The sequence below is a fragment of the Jaculus jaculus genome, chromosome 1 (assembly GCF_020740685.1).
Source record: "Jaculus jaculus isolate mJacJac1 chromosome 1, mJacJac1.mat.Y.cur, whole genome shotgun sequence".
Classification (NCBI taxonomy): domain Eukaryota; kingdom Metazoa; phylum Chordata; class Mammalia; order Rodentia; family Dipodidae; genus Jaculus; species Jaculus jaculus.
Genome location: NC_059102.1, coordinates 315,644,173 through 315,665,883, shown reverse-complemented (window position 1 = coordinate 315,665,883; position 21,711 = coordinate 315,644,173). Strand labels below are relative to the sequence as shown.

The window sequence follows — 21,711 nt, the reverse complement described above, 5'->3', positions numbered from 1 at the left end:
TTGCCCTTCTTGAAGTTTAAAAGCTCTAGGGGTTTGCCATCTTTGTCATGAGTAGAGCGGCAGTCTTTTATCCAGTGACACCCCCTGCAACATCTAGGGCAAATTGTTTTTGGTGGAGGGAGCGCCTTCAGTGGCCTGATATTGAGGACATTCCCCTTTCCAATGTCCTTCTTCTCTGCAATTGAAGCATTTGCCTCTAGGCTTTAAGTCCGCTTCAAAGGCCTGTGCCACAGAGGCAGCCTTATATGAGGCAGTTCTGATGTCCTGAGTGGCGACTATCCACTTTGAGGCCTTGGCAAGTCAGCCTACATTTTGAAGTCATACCTTCCCAAATAATGCTTTTCAGAAAGAGCTCCCTGGCCATTGGGTCAGGAAATTTTCTGCCTAAATTGACTTTTGCCCTTAATTTAAAATCAGAGAGGGTCTCCCCTGGTTTCTGATGAAGAGACAGTAAAGAAAAGGTATTATCCTGGGTAGGGGTGGGAGGGTATTCTATCCCATGCCTGGAGGGTGCAGAGGCGAACTTGGTAATAGAACCCTGAAGGCTGTTGGGCCTGTTGAAGGCCTGTGGAGAAATTGCCCTGTCCGAATAATTCATCAAATCCCCAGGAATGTTCTGTTGGTTTTGGTTTCTTTTTATTTGTTGGAGGCATTCGTCTCTATAGAGGGCTTCCCATTGATGGAATAGGGGACTAGGTAGTCAGGATTGGCAGATATCATGCCAGTCCTGTGTGGTATTAATGGAGCCCTGTAGACTCAGGGGGAAGGACTTAGTCCATGGCACATGGATCCCATCCTCCCTAACGGTCTGGATCTGTCTGAGCTCTTTAAGATCACCAGATTGATAGGGATACCAATCTAGAGGCCGAGCCTGAATTGGTTGAACGTTAACAGGAAGGCTGCTACTTCCTGATTGAATGTATTTTATTGTCATCTCAGGCATCACATAGTTGTTGTGTGATCATAAATGGGGGGAGGCGGGTGGAGGGAGGGGTCCTAGCCAGGGGAATTTATTATGTTGGGATTCTTTTGGCCTGTGTAACATAAGTCCGGAGGGGAGCAGCCTGGATCAGGAGGCAGGTATGGTGGCAAAGGTGGATAAAGGAGAGTGGGTGTAGAGGAGTTTAGGGCCATTCTTTTTCTAATTTCTTCCTTTGGTTTTTCAAGGGAACTGAGGTCTGCCACTGGCCAGTCCTCAGGACTCTCCTCATGTAAGTCATGAACTGATTTTTGAGTGGAGGTGGTCTTAGGGGAGCTAACACATTGCCCAACAGCTGCTATGATTTGGAGAAAAGAGAGAGGGGGGCTTCTTTCCTGAACCTCCCGTCTCCTGGCTAAATAAGCTATGTGGGTTCATGTGTCTGGGTCATATGGATCCTCAGAAATCATCCAGGAGGTGATATGGAGGACTTCTTCCCAGAAGGAAGCCTCTCTCTGGGAGAGCTTAATTCCCCTGACTTTCAGGAGAGCCCTTAATCCACGTATCTGTGATTCCTTTTGGTGGGATGCAATATGATAGAAAAATAGTGGAAATGCCAACTTCAGAGGACCATGTTCCCAAGGGCTTGATAACACCATGGGGGATTCCCCAGAGGTCTGGATGCAAGACTGTCTGCAAGTTTAAGAGACCAGTGACTTGCCCTACAGGCTTTAAAGAGGTTGATGTGTTACCGGCTTATGTGTTCAAGAGAAATAGATAGAGGGTTTTTGCCAACACCCAAAAGGGCTGTTGGGGTCCAGACAGAGGACTAGGGGCCTTCAGTTAATGCCAATGAGCAACCTTGACAAAGAGACATCAGTTACCTGTTTGCCTTGTTTTGGTCCCTCTGGATGGTGTGAACCAAAAGTAAAGGAGAAAAAAGAAAAACCTGTCAGCCCTCAGAATGTGGAGCCAAGGCTACAGGGGGCTGATGTCCCTCAGAGAAGGGTGTCCCTCCAGGGGAGCACTCACCTACCCTGGTGTGTCTCAGAGGGTCCCTGTCCAGGTGCCAGCTGTGGGTCCCTGGTTCCACCAGATCCCCAGAGATGTCCAGGCCACTGTGGAGCAGGGTCTTGAGCAGTTGTGAGTGCAACAGGAAAAAACACCTGGGAGACAGCTTCAGAGAACAGCTCATTTATCTGTCAAGGGACTGACTTTTAAAGCACTTTTAATTTGAATTCCCCTAAAGGCTAAGGATGTTAAACACTTAAAAAATATTTATTAACCATTTGTACTTCTTTATTTTTCCTTGTTTTGGTGTGTAGTATATGTGGTGGATGTGCACCTGTGGTGGGATATGCATGTATGTGTGCAAATGCACATGCATGCAGAGGTCAGATCCTACCCCATGTAGCAGGAGTTTGCCAGCTGACACCTGAGTCTATGGGCCGATACAGTCAAACTACTACAGAAGGCAGACTTTTTATAGGGACAGAAAGCATGTTATTTGCTTACTTGGAAAGGGACAGCATGGGTGGATAGATCATAAGAAGCATAAAGAAACTCTGAGGGGCTGTGGAAATGACTCAGTCGATAAAATACTCTCCATACAAACATAAGGCCTGAGTTTGGATCCCCAGCACCCACTTAAAATCCAGTCATGGCAGCATATGCCTGTAATCCCAGAGCTGGGAAGGCAGAGACAGGGGAATTCCTAGAGCTTGCTGGCTAGCTAGTATAGCTAAATTGGTGGGATCTGGGCTCAAAGAGAAACAGTGTCTCATAAAATAAGATAGGCTGGGAAGATGGCTCGGTGGTTAAAAGCACTTGCTTGCAAAGCCCATGGGGTTCAGGTTTAATTCCCAAGCAGCCCACTGAAACTAAACACAAAATGTGGTGCAAGTGTCTGGTGTTTGTTTGCAATGGCAAGAGGCCCTGGCACTCCATTCTTTGCCACACATGCAAATAAATAAAAATTAAAAATTAAAAATTAAGGATATGGGCTAGAGGGACGGTTTCGCAGCTAAGGCGTTTACCTGCGATGCCAGAAGACCTAGGTTCGATTCCCCAGGACCCACATTAGCCAAATGCACAAGGGGGCACACATGTCTGGAGTTGGTCTGCAGTTGCTGGAGGCCCTGGGGCGCCCATCCTCTCTCTCCCTATTTCTCTGTCAAATAAATAAATAAATAATAAAATATTTTAAAAAATTACAGATCCATCTCTGACCACTACATAGATGTTCACACATGTGTACCCCACATACACACACATGCATACATACTACACACACAGAAAGAAAGAGGACTGGAGATAAGGCTTGGTGGTTAAGGCACCTGTGAAGCCAAAGGACCCAGGTTCGATTCCCAAGGACTGATAAACATAAGGTCAGATGCACAAAGTGGCGCATGTGTCTAGAGTTCAATTGCAGCAGCTGAAGGCTCTAGCATGCCAAGTCTCTCTCACAGTCCCTCTCTCTATCTGCCTCTTTTCTCTCTCAAATAAATAAAATAGCTCCTGCTACTTCTGGTGCAGCTTGCGTGTTCCTTTGGAGCGAACCTGGTACTTCTGTGAAGCAGCAGCTGAGGAGACCCGAGTGCTGGCCATGGCCGACAAGAAACCTAAGGAAGGAGTCAAGACTGAGAACAGTGATCATATTAACTGGAAGGTTGCGGAGCAGGATGGGTCTGTGGTGCAGTTTAAGATGAAGAGGCATACACCACTTAGTAAATTAATGAAAGCCTATTGTGACCCAAAGGGTTTGTCAACAAGGTGGATCAGATTCTGATTTGATGGGCAGCCAATCAATGAAACCGACACACCTGCACAGCTGGAAATGGAAGATAAAGATACAGTTGATGGGGTCCAGCAGCAGATGGGAGGTGTCTACCACGAACGGAACCTCTACTTTACACCAGAATCTTGTTATAGACCAAGAGCACATTTTCAATTAGGAAGCCCCATTTTGATTCCACCACATCCTGTCTACTACAGTATAGTTTTCTCTATTCTTTCATTATCGCCTTCCCCATTCCTTTATTGTACATAAGTAACTGGTGTGTGTGCACACAAGCATGTTGTGCTTTTCTTTTTCTTTTTAAACTAAATGGCCAGTGTTTTGGTTGACATCAAATGGACATGGTGTGGGGAGAATTACTGGTCCTATGAAAATGTCCCCTTTCTCCCTTAGTGGAAGGCTCATTCAGCCCTTTAGATTTCAGTAAGTCATTTTGCTCTCATTGCTTCAATGACAACAACAAAACCCAACAACATAAAATAAAATTCCTTACATACCTTGTTTGATGGTAGAATTTTATGTTTTTCATTTATCATTGTAAAACCAAGGACAATTTTATGACTTTCTGATACATAGATGTTACATTTAGGGCAATTTGTCTTTAAAATGAATAAATTTACTCCAAAAAATGAATCCTTGGCAGTTTTCCCTTCAAGTCAAGCATCTTGCTTTTCTAAATTTATTTATTTATTTATTATTTATTTGAGAGAGAGAGAAAGACACAGGGAGGAAAAGAGAGTGAGGGGCTGGAGAGATGGCTTAGCGGTTAAGCGCTTGCCTGTGAAGCCTAAGGACCCCGGTTCGAGGCTTGATTACCCAGGAACCAAGTTAGCCAGATGCACAAGAGGGCGCACGCATCTGGAGTTCGTCTGCAGTGGCTGGAAGCCCTGGCGCACCCATTCTCTCTCTCTCCCTCTATCTGTCCTTCTCTCTGTGTCTGACGCTCTCAAATAAATAAATAAATAAAAATTAAAAAAAAAAAAAAAAGAAAAGAGAGTGAGCAAGAGAGAATGGGCACACCAGGGCCTTCAGCCACTGCACACAAACTCCAGACGCATGTGCCACCCTGTATCTGGCTCATGTGGGTCCTGGGGAATCAAACCAAGGTCCTTTTGGCTTTGCAGACAAACGCCTTAACCACTAAGCCATCTCTCCAGCCCAGCATCTTGTTGTTAAATAAACAACTTGTTTAAAATGAAAAAGTATAAAAGAAACATAAAATAAAATGAAACAAAGTAAATAAAATAAAAATGTAAAAGAGAGAGAGAGAGAACTTTTGACTGTGCTCATTAACCTGATGGCAGCCCTCACTCCATCGTGTATGTCTACGGAGAACAGTTTCGGAGTCCCCCAGGCCTCTCCTCTTGAGTACAGGGCAAGCTTAGGTATCTGAAACTCAGTTGACACTATGTGGTTCCATTTTCTGTTGTCAACATGCACATTTAGCTAAATCATCCAAAATGCCATACCCCTGAAATATAGAACATTTAAATTTAAATGTTTAATTTTAAAACAAGTTTTGGCAGATCCCTGCTGGGGATTAACCCTACTCCCACCAAAAATGATTAAGAACTGAGCAAGAAAAAACACAATTCTTATTTCTTGGGCATAGATTTATTTCAAGGACATTTGAGAAACAGCTGAAGAATTGGAAAAGAGAAAAGATAGCGTGTGGGGAGTAAGATGGGGCAGGCATTAAGGCAGAGGTGATACAGGTGATCACTGTGGCCAGGTATTGCAACTGCTACAGCTTGGAATCAAGTTGTCTTCACAAGGCAGGACTGATGACCATGCAAGTTTCTATATAAGGATTCCCTGCTTACTGGGTAGAAGGATTCCCCACTCACAGGGTAGCCATTATCAATCAATAGAAGTAGACATGGTGGACCTCTGACATGGATGGCATTGTGGGAATCTTTCATTGTGTGGTTAAATCCTGAAGATGACAAAAGGATGCCGAAACAAGGATGCAAACATACTGTTTTCCTTCATACGAAATCCTTCCAAGCGCTCAGTGAGCTCTGGGGCTATTATCTAATAGATGCTGGCTCAGACACTAGCAACAGCAGCAGCGTGTGGATAAACTAACATAATAAATACCAGTGGGGGAAGGGGAAATTCTGCGACAATTTTGATCCGAGCATGCCGATGGAACTGAAGGAACTAGTCGCTGGTTATATCAACACATAAAAACCTATTTTAGGAAATCAAAAGTTCTGTGTTTTTTTTTTTTTTATCCTTGTGTTTTTAACTGTTGGTCAGAAAGGCTATGAAATGACAGCTAGGAGTAGCTGCCACTCAGTGCAGGCAGTTGGAGGACCAGAAAAGGACAACATGCTCCTTGTGTGTGTGTGTACATGTGCATGTCCACACAATAGTGTGAACAGAGAGAAGGGAGAAATAACACCGGAGCTGAGCAGAATGGAGCAAAGGGAAAAATCGTGGTCCTGAGTGAAAGCCAATCTTCTTTGTTCTTTGGGCTCTGTTTCTTTCCTTCTATCCTGCATCACTGACTTTTTGGCCTCATAATCAACAGAAGCACAAATCTGTTCTCTACAATTAAAGTCCCAAAATATTATCTCCAGATCTCACGTGCTTTACCATAAAGTACCTCATAGTCTTTACGCTCATTAAAAGCAAACAAGGGCTGGGAACATGGCTCAGTGGTTAAAGGCACTCGCTTGCAAAGCCTGCTGACACAGATTCAATTCCCCAGTACCCACATAAAGCCAGGTGAACAAAATGGCACAGGCATCCAGAGTTAGTTTGCAGTGGCAAGAGTGCACCCATTCTCTCTGTCTGCTCACAAGTCACTTTACGGTCAGCCTGGGTTATAATAGTGAACAGCAGGCCAGCCTAGGCAGTAACGTGAAGGCATGTCTTAAAAGAATAAGAATATCAACAAGGAACAGCAAAACATAGTAAAATGAATATATTGACAGATCTCCACTCTGTTTTTTTTTTCCTTCTATTCTTCTGAAAATGGGATCTCACTATATAGCCAGGGCTATGATTATTCTGCCTCTGTCTCTGGCTGGGCTTACAGATGCCACCATGCCTGGTTTCCTTCCTTCTCACTTCAGTCCTCAAAGACGCTGTTAAATTCAGCAATGATCTGTACATTATGAACTCTATTGGACAGTCCTCTTTTAGACTAAGCATTTAACTTACCATCCACACCAAGAGATGTTTGTGATTTAAAAGAGGCACTAGGACTGGGGATATAACTTAGTTGGTAGAGCATAGTGTGTATGAAACTCTGGGTTCAGTCCCCAGCACCACATAACACTGGGTGTGGTGGTGGCGTGCTTATAATCCCAAGACTTACTGTAGGCGGGAGGATCAGTACTTCAAGGTCATCCTCAACTATACAGCAAGTCTGAGGCCAGCCTGGGATACATGGACCCTGTCTTAAAATGAATGGATGAAATAATAAGTAAATAAATAATTAAGGCACTAAGCTAATGGATATTATATGACATTTTGATACATTGAATGAAATGTGATTTTAATTTGCAAATCGGTGAAAGTTTTGTTAATTTTTTTGGCGCACGTGTGTGTGTATGTGTGTGTGTTACATGTGGCGTGGGGTGTGTATGTACAGTGCATGCATGTGCATGCTGGTGCCAGAGGAGAATGTCTGTGTCCTCCTCTGTCACTCATCAGCGTTCTTCCTCGAGGTGGAGTCTCCCACCTGGAGCCGTCATTCTGCCCAGTGAATCTCAGCGATTATTGGGTCTCTGCTCCCCACAGGATTACAATCACAGGTCTACACAGCCACGCCCAGCTATTTACATGGGTTCTGGAGAATTGAACTCAGGGTAAATAAGGTCCTCATGCCTGCATGGCAGGCACTGTTATCTGCTAAGCTATTTCCCAGCCTCCTTATTAAAATAGTTTTAAAAAATGTGTCTAAAAACAAACATAAGACATCTATCTTTATTGAGTAAAATGAAATTTTATTACTATTCATATACTGTTATATTCAGATGATTGGTCATATGGCTTTCAAAAATAATTATTTCTGGACCACACTCACAGTGTCATTAGCTTTTCACTGTATCTGTCTCTAATACCAACTCATTGCAATTTGTTCTAATATATATATGTATATATATATGTGTGTATATATATGGTTTTTTTGAGGTAGGGTCTTGTTCTAGCCTAAGCTGGCCTTGAATTCACTATGTAGTCTCAGGCTGGTCTTGAATTCATGGCAATCCTCCTATCTTGGCCTCCCAAGTGGTGAGATTAAAGATGTGTACAACCATGCCCAACTTAAGAATATATATTTCAAACTTAATTTCATCTTATTTTAAGTAAATTCTATAAATTAATTGCCTATAAGCTTCTTCAAGTTTGCATCTTATCTTTAAAATTGTTTGAATCTTAAAATAAAAAATTTTTATTTGCAAGCAGAAAGAGATAGAAAGGAGACAGAGAATGGGTGCACTGGGGTCTCTAGCTGCTGTAAATAATCTCCAGGTGCATGTGCCAGTTTCTGCACGTGGCATTCAGTGGGTACTGGGGCATTGAACCTGGGTTGTTAGGTTTTGCAGGCAAGTACCTTAACCACTGAGCCATCTCTCCAGCCCTTGTTGGAATCTTTAGATGACTGTTCTCTATAGATGAATATCTTTTTTTTTAAATTTTTTGTTCATTTTTTATTTATTTATTTGAGAGTGACAGAGAGAGAGAGAGAAAGAGACAGAGAGAGAGAGAGAGTGATTGAGAATGGGTGCGCCAGGGCTTCCAGCCACTGCAAACGAACTCCAGGTGCGTGCGCCCCCTTGTGCATCTGGCTAACGTGGGTCCTGGGGAACCGAGCCTTGAACCAGGGTCCTTAGGCTTCACAGGCAAGTGCTTAACCGCTAAGTCATCTCTCCAGCCCTCTATAGATGAATATCTTTAACTGAGATCTAATTTATTGGTCTGCAAGGGCGGAGGTACCACTAAGCTCAAGAAAAAGTCTGTGGAATAGAAGATGCTCTGAATCTTACTCTGGTTCCCCTTGTTTTGTTGTAGAAAAATAACAGAAATGGAATGACTTGTAAGGGACAAATTTATCTGTCATGGATCTGGAGGCCAGGAAGACTGACATCAAGATGCTGGCAGATTCAGGGTCAGGTGAAACTCTGCTTTTTAATGAAAGGTCATCATTCCATGGCAGAAGAGACGAGTCAGCTCTCCAGGGTCTTTTATGAGGGCAAGTCCTGACCATGGGGCCTTCTGTCTCATGATCTAACCACCTCCCAAAGGCCTACCTCGTCACCACTTGGAGGTAAGATTCTCAACATGTGAATTTTGAGGGCACATAAGCATTGATAATAACATTATGAATTTTAAATAGTTATGTCAAGCACTTAGTTCAAATATTTTCAGATTCATGATACCTTTCTTACATAAATATTTTTATGATATGAAGTAAGATATATTATACTTAATTATCTCATTTTGTCAAATTTAAATGATACAAAATTGTAAAGTTAGCCTCATTTCAATAAAATGTAAGAATTTTAAAAAAATATTTTATTTTTATTTATTTACTTGACAGAGAATGAGAGAAAGAGAGATCTGTAAGCTTTAATCAATCCCTTCCTCCATAACTGTGCCTGGTCTGGAAGTTCATCTCAGTGACCTGACGCTGTCTACAACAATTGTCGTGACAGGTGAACCCAGCCAGTTAGCACTGAGGCTCCAGCTCAGTGAGAGATGAGATCCTAAGTTTGATCCCTAAGACCACAGAACAGAGCAATAGCTACCACCGAACAAATAAAACGGGCCTGTTGGGGAAACTCTGCTGTGACCTCTCTTCTGACTTCTCAGGTCAGGTAACAACTTAGTTTCTGTTTGGTGATGGGAAATTTTGGTATCTTTGGTATGAGTGGCTCCATTTTTCTTTTTTCCTTTTTTGGCTTGGTCTGTTGGGGCCTTCTGTTTTGGAACTTAGTTCCAAATGGTTTCTTGTCACTGAAATTCAACACTTCTAAAAGCAGAGTGCTCAGCTCTGCAGTTCTGTGAGAGAGCTTCATGGCTGCCTCTCCATAAATTAATTTGCCAGATTCTGTGGAACACCAGGCTGAAGACCTGGGCTGGAAAATTCTGGAAGGAAATCCAAAGTCTTTCATATTCTTCCCTTACACCGTATCTAAGAGTTACTAACTCACTCTTGGTACCACTTTTCTCTGTTAGGTTTTTTTTTTTCTCATTTCTGTGACAAACTTCTTGACAGAAACAATTTAGGGCATGAGAAGATTTATTTTGACCCGGGTATGAGATCATACAGTCCATCATGGTGGGAAAAGGATGTGAGAGTTTAGGGGTGGAGTGTATGGCTGGAAAGGCTCATGTTTGTTGGTCTGGGAAGCAGAGAACTTGGGCTGGAGGTGGGGCTGGGCGGTAACACCCCGCCTGTTCCCAGCAGTTCATTTGTTTCAGCTGGCCTTTACCTCCTAAAGATTCCACAGCCTCTCAAAATAGAGCATGTTTTACATCTGAAATACAGAATTCAGTTATTATTATTATTATTATTATTATTTTTTGAGGTAGGGTCTCACTGTAACTCAGGCTGACCTGGAATTCACTATGTAGTCTCAGGGTGGCCTCGAACTCACGGTGATCCTCCTACCTCTGCCTCCCAAGTGCTGGGATTAAAGGCATGCGCCACCACGCCTGGCTCCAGAATTCAGTTTTGAATAGTAAATTTTGAGAGATGGCTGACAATCAGGATGTGTTCAGAGGACAGCTGGAATGATAAAAGGGCACCATTTCAGAGAGCTGAAGCCCAAGGCAAGCATGGTTGGTGCTTGGACTGGGAATTTGAGAGAGTGCCATGGTTTTGCCATTGTTGTAAGGCACAGTCCTAAGAACTATTTTAGCTGATAGCTTCAAGTGAAGAAGGCTTCTATGGGAAATTTAAAGATGTGTGTTTTTAGCAACTGATGTGTGGTTTCTAGAGTAACCATTAATTCTTCAGTGGTCCACTTCTTTGGTATACATGCCTATGTTATCTGAAGGTACCAGATATTCGTGATGTCATACAGAATCCTGATTTGGAGGTCTTAATTAGATTTTATTTTGTTCCCTTTTTCTTTCTTGGAACAATAGTTATGATCATTTTTTGTTTGTTTGTTTTGTTTATTGAGGTAGGATCTCAGGCTAGCCTGAGTTGTCCTGAAATTCATTCTGTAGTCTCAGGCTGGCCTCAAACTCACAGTGATCCTCCTACCTCTGCCTCCTGAATGTTGGGATTAAAGATGTGCACCACCATGCTCGTCCAGGAGTTACTATCTTAATCATTTAGATGTGACTGTTATTTAGAATTTAGAATACCTGGCAAAGGGAAAGAAAGCAAAAAATTGCAAAAGACAAGTGAACTCATTAGTCAGCTTCAGTTCCAGAGAGGGGGCAGTAGCTGGGGCCTCCTGTACTCCTTCTGCATTTGGAATCGATTTTGAAATAGACAGAAGAGGCACATAGGTGGAGAAAAAGTTCCCACTCTGTAACTGATGAGTATGTTTGATGGAAGAAGGAAAATATTTTATTTTATGCAGGTCCAAACAGAAGAATGATCCTAGTGTAGGAGAGAGGTTGTAATAAGTACATACATATATGTGTATTTTTTCACCCTTGATATTTTCCAAGTAACCAGGATAATGTTGGAGTGCTTTAGCCCCAGAAGCAGAACTTAGAAAACAAAGTCTCTTTGTGACCTCCTACCCTGCATTTACTAGTGCCCCCCCTTTTTTTCTGCAGAGAGCAGTCTGTGTTGTCCTGAGTGACTCTTTTATAAAACAGCAATTTCCCCTGAGCTGTTCCATTTTAAGCACAAGTGCTGAGGCAAAATGGCTGGCAAAGTAGATAGATACCCACAGATCCAAACCAGAACTCACGGAAAGAGCAAAAACCAGCTTCCCAGCATAATGATAAAGTAGAGACTAAGAGCATTCATGCTAGTAACAGACCACCCTTATAAACTTGCCTCATTGTAATACTAAACTCTCTGCCTACAGGCATTTGCATCCTTAATTTATTTATTTTTGGCATTTTCAAATAGGGTCTTGCTCTAGCCAAGATTGACCTGGAATTCATTATGTAGTCTTGGGCTGGCCTTGAACTCATAGCGATCCTCCTACCTCTATCTTCTGAGGGCTGGAATTAAAGGTGTGTGCCACCACGCCTGGCCATTTGTGTCCATTCAAAACAAACAAATTTTTGATCTGTGATCTCAAAGTGAGCATGCTCAGAAACGTGTCCACCTCTCGCTGTTGTGATGAGCCTTTCTTGTATGAATACATGTAAGTTTCCCGATAAAAGTCCTTTGCTTTCTTCATGCAGAAGGAACACTGATTTGAGAATTATCTTCAGTGCTCGGATTACTTGTTTTATATTAGAAACCTTTTTTTCTACTCCTTTATTGCCTGGTTGTGTTTATTGGCCTTGCACTTAGCTAAGAGCTGATCCCATTGCATTTGTTACACACCTGAGTTACTAACGTCATTTTTATTTTTATTATTAGATATGGACATATTTTGTATGTAAACATCACATGTTGGTATCATCCTTTCCCTCCTCCTTGCCCCTTTTCTTCAGAAGCCTTCCACGTTGGAGATGCAGAACGAACAACATGGGGATTGTGGGTCATGCATTGCTGTGCAAAATGTCCTAATTTGTGGCTTTAACAGTCTTTCTGCCCCCTCTTCCACAAAATTCCCTGTGCCATTCTGGGAGCATTTTATGTTTACTTCAGTGATGGATACTTAGGAGCATCTGGATCTCTGGGTTGGTAGGTGTTGAGTGTCCTCAGTATCTTTCTCCATCACCCTTGTGCTGGTATCAGGTTGACTAAAAAAGTAGCACTCCTGCTCATTTCCCCAGTTCCTCTGTGGTTTCAGCTGGGTCCAGGGTGGAGTGCACTGGGTCATTTATCTTTTCAGGTCCAGTTCCCATCTGAAAAAGAGAAGCAGATTCTCCAATAGAGGGTGAAGTAAGTGCTGATTAAATGGGATAACCATTATTAATTTAGAATTAAAAGAGTCTATACCCTCTTATAGTCTAAGATTAGTGGGAGCTTGACAATGGAAAGCTGAATCATTATCTGGATATGATTCTGACTTGTTTCCCAGTTCCAGATATGGTTTCCTTTCCACTGAGCAGATCTGTTATCCAATACAAGAGAAGCTTGTTACCCACCATGGCTGTGTGTCACTATTCCATTTGTGTGCGCATCACATCAGGTTGTTTGTTTCTGAGTTGCTTAGACTTTGAGTTGCTTGGACAGATGTTGGCCCCTTTCCCCTGGTAGCTCATGTAGCACCTTTCAGCACTAGATGGGCTTACTGTCTGGGAAATGGCTCTCCACTGGATTCCAAACAGGCCTCTCCATGGTCCATGCCAATAGTGTCTGGTGTCTTCAGCAGTAGGGTTTATCATTAACCTCTGGTAGGTAATCAAGTGCTCTGACACAAGTCTGTCTTGTTTGTTTTGGGAGATCTAGTAGGTCTCTCTGATGAACAGCTCATTGTGGATGCAGACCATATCCTGGTACAGAGAATTACAGGCCAGCACCAAGGGAAAAGAAAAAAAAAAAAGCCAGAGAAGAAAGAGAAACAGGAGAAATTTGAGGTTAGGTTTCATCTTACCCTCTCCAGAGCCCTTTGATTCAGGTCCTCCCTCTGAGGTCCTCTTGAAGGTTCTACCTTTAAGTCTGACTTCCAGGATATAGGACTCTGTGGTACCAGTTCAATTTGGGTTCAGTTTTGTATCCCCTCCACCCTTTTCCTTCCCCCAATCCCTACCCTCCTTATTGTCCAAGCTTCAAAATGTTACTCAGTTATGTCAGCAACTTGGGCTGATCCAGGTTAGGAACTATAGATGAGTAAGATCATGTGATGGTTGTCTTTCTGTGATTGTTCATTTAGAGTTCATTTAGAATGATCTGTTCCACAAATTTCTACATTTAGAGTTCGTTTAGAATGATCTGTTCTACAAATTCCACAAAATTCTACAAATTTCAGTGTGTCAGTTTTTCTTACTGCTGAGTAGAATTCCATGGTGTAGATATACCACATCTTGGTTATCCATTCATTCAATGATGGGCACCTGGGTTGATTCCTGTTTTTAGCTATTATGAATTGAGCATCTATAAACATGGCTGAGAAAATATTTCTGAACAGAGATGTAGAGCTTTTAGGGTAAATTCCCAGAAAGGGAATAACAGGGTCTGTTGTAACTCTATATTCATCCTTTTCAGGAGTTTCCAAATTGATTTCCACAGTGGTTATATCAGCTTACATTCCCACCAACAGTGAATGAGAGTTCCTATTTGTCTACAGTCTCGCCAACATTTGTTTTCATTTGATTTTTTAAGTTTGCTATCCTTACTGGGGTAAGGTATAATCTCATAGCTGTTTTAATTTGCATTTCCCTAATGGTTAGGGATGTTGAACATTTTCATGAGTGTGTGTTAACCATTTGTAATTCTTCCTCTGAGAACTCCCCATTTAGTTCTCTGCCCCAGTATTGGAGTGGGTTGTTTGATATTTTTTAAAATTTTTTTGTTTATTTTTATTTATTTATTTGAGAGTGACAGATAGAGAGAGAAAGAGGCAAAGAGAGAGAGAGAATGGGTGCCCCAAGGCCTCCAGCCACTGCAAACGAACTCCAGATGCGTGTGCCCCCTTGTGCATCTGGCTAATGTGGATCCTGGGGAATCGAGCCTTGAACCAGGGTCCTTAGGCTTCACAGGCAAATGCTTAACCACTAAGCCATCTCTCCAGCCCTTGTTTGATTTTTTATTGTTAGTTTTTTGAGTTATTTGTATATTCTAGATATTAGGTTTCTGTAAGTGGTATAGCTGGCAAAGACTTTCTCCCACTGAGTAGGTAATCTATTGCCTCTGTTTATGGTATGTTTGTCTGTGCAAAAACTTTTTAGCTTCATGAGATCCCATTGGTTGAGTGCTTGTTTAATTTCCTTGGCTACTGGGGTTTTGTTCAGGAAGTATTTTACCAGTCCTATTTCGTGGAGAGTGCTTCTTATTTTTTCTTCCAGTAGTTGAAGAGTTTTAGGTCTTATTTTGAGATCTTTAATACATTTGGACTTGATTTTTGTGTATGGCGAAATGAGTGGGTCTAATATTATTTTTCTATATATGGTCATCCAATTTTTCCAACACCATTTGTTAAAGATGCTGTCTTTTTTCAGTCTACATTATTGGCACCTTTATCGAAGATCAAGCAGGTGTAGTTGCTTGCCCTAAGGTCTGGGTCTTCAATTCTGTTCCATTGGTCTATGTTTCTGTTTTTATTCCAGTACCATGCTGCTTTTGTAAGGATGGCTTTGTAATATAGCTTTAGATCAGGTATGGTGATACCACCAGAGGGTTTTCTTTTGCTGAGAATATGTTTGGATATCCAAGGCCTTTTGCCATTCCATAGGGATTTTGAGATCATTTTTTCAATCTCTGTGAAGAATAATGCTGGTATTTTTTATTGGTATTACATTAAATCTGTCTATTGCTTTTGGTAGAATTGTCATTTTTACAATATTAATTCTACCTAGCCAGGAGCATGGGAGGTCTTTCCATCTTCTCATGTTCTCCTCTATTTCCTTCTTGAGTGTTTTTATGCTTTCATTATATAGTTCTTTCACATCCTTTGTTATGTTATTCCAAGGTATTTAATTTTTTTGTTGCTATTGAAAATGGGACAGCCTTGCTGATTTGTTTGTCTGTATATTTGTCCTTTGCATATAGAAAAGCTACTGGTTTTTGTGCATTGATTTTTGTATCCTGCCACTTTGCTGAAGGAATTTATTACCTTTAGAAGTTTGGGGATGGAGACTTTCAGGTCACTTATATACAGGATCATGTCATCTGAAAATAGGGCTATCTTGACTTCTTCCTTTCCAATTTGAATCCCTTTTATTTCTTTCTCCTGTCTTATTGCTTGGGCTAGAACCTCTAGTACTATGTTGAAGAGCAGTGGTGAGAGTGGGCACCCCTGCCTTATTCCTGATCTCAGTGGGAACTCCTTGAGTATTATTTTGGCTTTAGGAGCTTTATATATAGACTTTATTGTGTTGAGATCTAAATCCTCCATGCCTATTCTTTCCATGTTTTGATCATGAAGTGGGATCATATTTTGTCAAAGGCCTTCTCTGCATCAGTTAAGATGATCATGTGGTTCTTATGGTTCAGTTTATTTATGTGGTGCATTATGTTTACCAATTTCCTTGTGTTAAACCATCCCTACATTCCTCAGATGCAAGGAACTCATACCCTAGAGCCCTGGAGGTGGGAGAAGACCAGAAATGGGACTGGCCTACTCACTCCAGACCACTGTGCCTGCCCACACAGCGACCATGCAAGAAAATCTTCATTTCTTTTTTTTTAATGAGTACTTTAAAAAAAATCATCAGAAGAAAATTTCAGTAAGACCTCACCAAAAAAAAAAAAAAAAAAAAAAAAAAAAAAAAAATTCTGAGTCAGGCTGGAGAGATGGCTTAGCAGTTAAGGTACTTGCCTGTGAAGCCTAAGGACCCATGTTCAACTCTCCAGCTCCCACATAAGCCAGACACACAGGTGACACAAGTACGCAAGGTCACACATTCTCACTAGGTTGCACACGTGTCTGGAGTTTGATTGTAGTGGCTGGAGACCCTAGCACACCAATTCTCTCACTCTCTTTTGCTCTCTCTATCTCTCATTAAAAAACAAAATAAAAACAAATTCAGAGTCCACTTTATTTTAGGTGTTGTAAAGTAAGCACAGTGTGCTGGTTAAGTTCTTTTGCCAGTTTGTACTTTGAAATGGGCTGTGATAAAGAAACTGCAGCATCACAGGATTCGTTCTTTTTTCCTGAGTCACAGCATGTCATCTTTGACTGCTTTATGGAAATTTTCTACTTTATTTCCATTGCCACTTTAAACTTGTTACTGAAAATAGGCTAATCCTCCCGACTGCTGAAATCTCCCATGCACTTACTGAGGACCCCTCACTCCCTTTGTCATTAGGGTGACCATACATCTTAGCCATTGACCCAGTGAAACTATTAATAGCATCACTTTTGTTTTTCTAGTGGGTCCTGGTAGAACATGTAATGACCCACTTAAAACCTAGATATGTGCTGTACAACAGGGTTTCAGTCAAGAGACTACAATACGGCAGTGTTCCTCTAAGACTGTGGTGGAGCTGACGACTTCCTACCCCCGATGAGGTTGCAGCAGTCATAAATAGGGGCACAGTGCATTACTCACGGGCTTGTGGTGATGCTGGTGCAAGCAAGCCCACCACACCACTGGCAGCATGAAAGTACAGTGTACACAATTATATACAGAGCATGACACTTGATGATGAATAGCTGTGTCACTGGCTTAAGTATTTGCTAAATTCACTTTATTATACTTTTTAGTAATTGTTTTAGATTATTTGCCTTATTTTATTTATTTACTTATTTATTTAATGAGAGAGACACAGAGGGGGAAAGAGAGAGAGAGAATGAGAATGGGCATGCCAGGGCCTGTAGCCACTGCAATCAAACACCAGATACTGCCACCTTGTGCATCTGGCTTTATGTGGGTGCTGGGGAATTGAATGAGGGTCCTTAGCCTTTTTCAGGCAAGCACCTTAACCATTGAACCATCTCTCCAGCCCTACCCTATTCATTTTTAAGAGATAGAAAAGTAAAGTAAAGCAGTGTTTTAAATTTTATTTATTTATTTGTGTGTGTGAGAGAGAGTAGGGAAGAGAGAAAAAAAAAAATGGATGAGTGAGTATTGGTACACCAGGGCCTCCTGCCATTGCAAGTAAACTCCAGAGGCATGAGCCACTGTGTGCATCTGTCTTTATGTGAGTATTGGAGAATCGAGGCCAGGTTGGCAGACTTGCCAAGCAAGCGCCTTTAACCACCAAGCCATCTCCCTAGCTCTACTTTATTCTTATTTTAAAAAACTTACTATAAAGCAGGATGCATATAATACCATCAGCAGCCTCATGCACTGTGTGTGATTTCTGATTGTATCATTTTCTCTGATGCTTGATCTGAGGCATACGTATATATGGTGGTTCGTGTGTGTGTGTGTGTGTGTGTGTGTGTGTGTCTGTGTGTGTACTGTCTATCTTATATCCTGGTCATGTATACCACCTAGGCTGTGTAGGCATGCTCTGTGATGGCTGCACAACGATGAAGTTGCCTAATTGCATGTCTCAGAGCGCGTCCTCCTTGTTAAGTGACACATGGTTATTTTGCTTTCCTCTGGTCTTGGTAGCGCCCTCTGAATGACAAGTTTTAACCCTTAGTCAAATGAGCAAAGCATTTATCAGCACTAGCAGTCTCCTGTGAATACAGTGAACTGTGAGTGTGCCACCATCCCCATGTTGGGCCTTCTTATCTATGAGAGGAGGGTCAACTCTCCCTCTGCCTGTAAGTGTCATGAGCTGATCTAATCTAATCAAGTATGTGGCCAAGTCCATATCTTTCCACACCCAAGGTGGACAGTTGTGGAGATATTGGGGTGAGGTAATCTATATTGTCACACCACCCTCTTGTGGCTATTGTGTAGAACTCATTCCCCCCTTCCCTCAAGGTAGGATCTCATTTTAGTCCAGGCTGACCTGGAATTCACTGCTTAGTCTTAGGGTGGCCTCAAACTCATGGTGATCCTCCTACCTCTGCCTCCCAAGAAGCTGTGTGTAGAAATCATTTTAAGCACTGATTTTTCTTTTTTTTTTTTTAATTTTTTTTATTTATTTATTTGAGAGCAACAGACACAGAGAGAAAGACAGATAGAGGGAGAGAGAGAGAGAATGGGCGCGCCAGGGCTTCCAGCCTCTGCAAACGAACTCCAGACGCGTGTGCCCCCTTGTGCATCTGGCTAACGTGGGACCTGGGGAACCGAGCCTCGAACTGGAGTCCTTAGGCTTCACAGGCAAGCGCTTAACCGCTAAGCCATCTCTCCAGCCCTGATTTTTCTTTTTTAAAAAAGCTGACTTACTCTCTGTTGGAGAATCTGTTTCTCTTTTTTCAGACAGGAGCAAGACCTGAGGAGATAAACTTGTACTTCAGCCCAGCCCCAGCTGAAAGCACAGAAGAATGGGGAGATGAGCAAGAGGGCTGCTTCCATGCAATCCTGATAATCAGCGCCAGGGTGAAGGAGACAGACCCTGAGGACACTCAACACCTACCAAAGCAGAGATCCAGAGGCTCCTAAGAGCCCATCACCAAAGTAGACTTAAAACATCCAGGGAATTTTGCGGAAGAGGAGGCAGAAAGAGCATTAGAGCCACAAGTTGGGCCATCATGCCCAGAGGCATTGCCTCTCCCAACAACTGACTGTGGCTCCTACAACACATGACCCACAGTCCTCATGGGGATAACCTGCCACCCCATGAAGAGGCCCCCCTTTGACAAAGGAGCAAAGATGGGGGAAACACATGATGTTTCCATACTAAGTATATCCATGATTAATAGAAAAAAATTTAAAAACCTACTCAAAGTAATTCTGAGGTTTCAATAATCTTGGTAATATTGGCATGCTCAAGTGGCCAGGTGGCCACTTTCCAAGTGATTTTTGATAGACATACTTCTTGGTAATAGAAGTATACTTAGTTTACTCCCAGGTAACTAAGAAACCAGCAAAGCTCTAGGTTATGAGGGTTTATTTTTTCCCATTAGACAAAATTTGGTAATATCTGGAGACACTTTTCTTCTTCCATGCTGGAGTTCAAACCCAGGACCTCACACATGCTAGACAAGAATTCTACCAGTGAGGCATACCCCCAGGTCAAGAAGACACTTTTATGTGTGTGTGGTGTGCCTGTATGCGTGTTTGAGTGTGGGGCTACGTGTATGCATGTGCATGCATGTGTGCCTGCACATGGAGGCCAGAGGTTGACGTTAAGTATCCTCCCTGATCACTCTCCACATTGACTATTGAGATAGGGTCTCTCACTTGGACCTAGAGCTGGGTGACTCAGCTAGTTTAGCTAGCCAGCCTGCCTCAGGAAATCTTGTCTCCACTTTTGGAGTGCTAAAATTGTAATACATACCGTACCCACTCAGCATTCATGTGGATGGTGGGGGATCCAACACACGCTCATGCAGCAAGGACTTTACCAACTGAGCCATCTCTCCAGTCCCACAGAGACTGTTGATGATTGTGACCAGGATAGGGGTTGTGCTATGGGCTCCTAGGAGGCAAGGGGCCGAGATGCTGTAAAATCTCCTTTACTAAATGGAACAACCCTCATAACAAAACCCTGTTCAGCCACAAATGTTAGAGGCACCACACAGGAGATATCGACTCCAGATTTCTCTATGAGGGGAACTTAGGGGAGTTCAGGGAAGGGGATTACTTTGACAGTGACAAATATTAAACATTCTGTAGACACAGTTCTGTCTGACCCTAGGTGGAGGGGAAGCACTGAGCTCACCCTTGTCCACCCCCTTGTGGGGACCTCACATCTTGTACAAGCAGAGCAGCCATCTTCACTGTTCATAACCACAGCTGTGGAGACACAAGCTGTGAAACGTGTCCGGCCATCCTTCATGTTATAAATCCTCTAGAACACACAAGATGAAAGTGAAATTTTGGTGAATTAGCTCTATCATAGTCATTTCCAGAAAGTAGAATTATGGAGTAGGGCATGGTGGTGCACACCTTTAATCCCAGCACTTGGGAGGCAGAGGTAGAGGATCGCTGTGAGTTCGAGGCCACCCTGAGACTACAGAGTTAATTCCAGGTCAGCCTGGACCAGAGTGAGACCCTACCTCAAAAAACCAAAAAAAAAAAAAAATAGAACTATAATTTGGGCATGGTGACAAACACCTGTAATCCTAGAATTTAGGAGGCTGAGGAAGGAGGACTGAATTCAGGGCCAGCCTGTGCTACATAGCAAAAGAGGAAGTAGTGGAAACATAACCTTTGGAGGGGAATGAATGCCCAGTGGCTTCCCAGACAACATGGGCACCCAGCAACCATCACTCAGCGGCTGAGTAACTCCTGAAGGAGCCTGGACTCCACCTGGCTCTAGTTCAGAACATTAGTCCCTTAAAACTGAGAGTTGCTCTCTTCCTCCTGACTTCTCCAGAATCACATACGCTTGGTCAAAAGAAAACAGCACTGGCAGAGAAATGGGGAATTCTGACTATGTGGCCTTAGAGTTGATACGTTCAGCTCAGAGAGGACATGCTCCAGGGCTCATCCATAGAGTTTTGCAAGCGTATTGCCAGAAGGGGGTTCTCCACCTTCCCACCCTGCAGCCCAGGTTTGGGGTTTCAGGCATAATGTCAAATAGTGTTGGCACAGCCTCCCTCCACAGTGAGGTCTAGAGCCCAGGGATTCAGGAAACTTGGAGGCTAGCCTCCCCTCTTTGTTTCTACCCTTCCTTCAGGTAAGATGCAGTCATGGGAAAATCCCCAGTGTTAGGAACCGAGTTTCTAGAGAAATCCAAGTTTACTAAAGGAATGAGAGCCCACAGCCCCACAGTCTGCAGATCCCTGGTGGTAACCCCACAGTTTTAGGAATAGCTAGCTAATAACAAACCTAAAGTTACAGAAGGGTGGTGCAGTGCACATGTTTTTGTTATCATTTGAGTCTCACTTCTTATATTTAGAGAATTCCCCAATTCATAAAAGACAGAGCCTACCAACCACTACAAGAGTCAAAAATGCCAGATGTCCAACGCTTGGCATCCCTCAGAGGTAGGACATGGACTGTGACCTAAGATTGGCCATGCTCTGTCATGGTTGCACAATGAAGTTGCCTAACCGCATGTCTCAGAGCCCGTCTTCCTTGTTAAGTGACACATGGTTATTTTACTTTCCTCTGGTCTTGGGAGCGCCCACTGAATGACAAGTTTTAACCCTTAGTCAAATGAGCTTGTTCTCAGACTTTGAATTAGAAACTAGAAATGTGAAGGTGGCGGAGGCACCCAGGAGCATTTATTTGGATGGTGGGCAATGCAACAGTCGTGTAACATCATGTATCTAAGTGC

At 42.7% G+C, this 21,711-nt stretch overlaps 1 pseudogene; it reads left to right on the top strand.

Annotated features, from left to right (window-relative positions):
- The first annotated feature begins 3,524 nt into the window (after positions 1–3,524).
- Positions 3,525–5,804, top strand: LOC101601975 (annotated as a pseudogene).
- Positions 5,805–21,711: the final 15,907 nt, after the last annotated feature.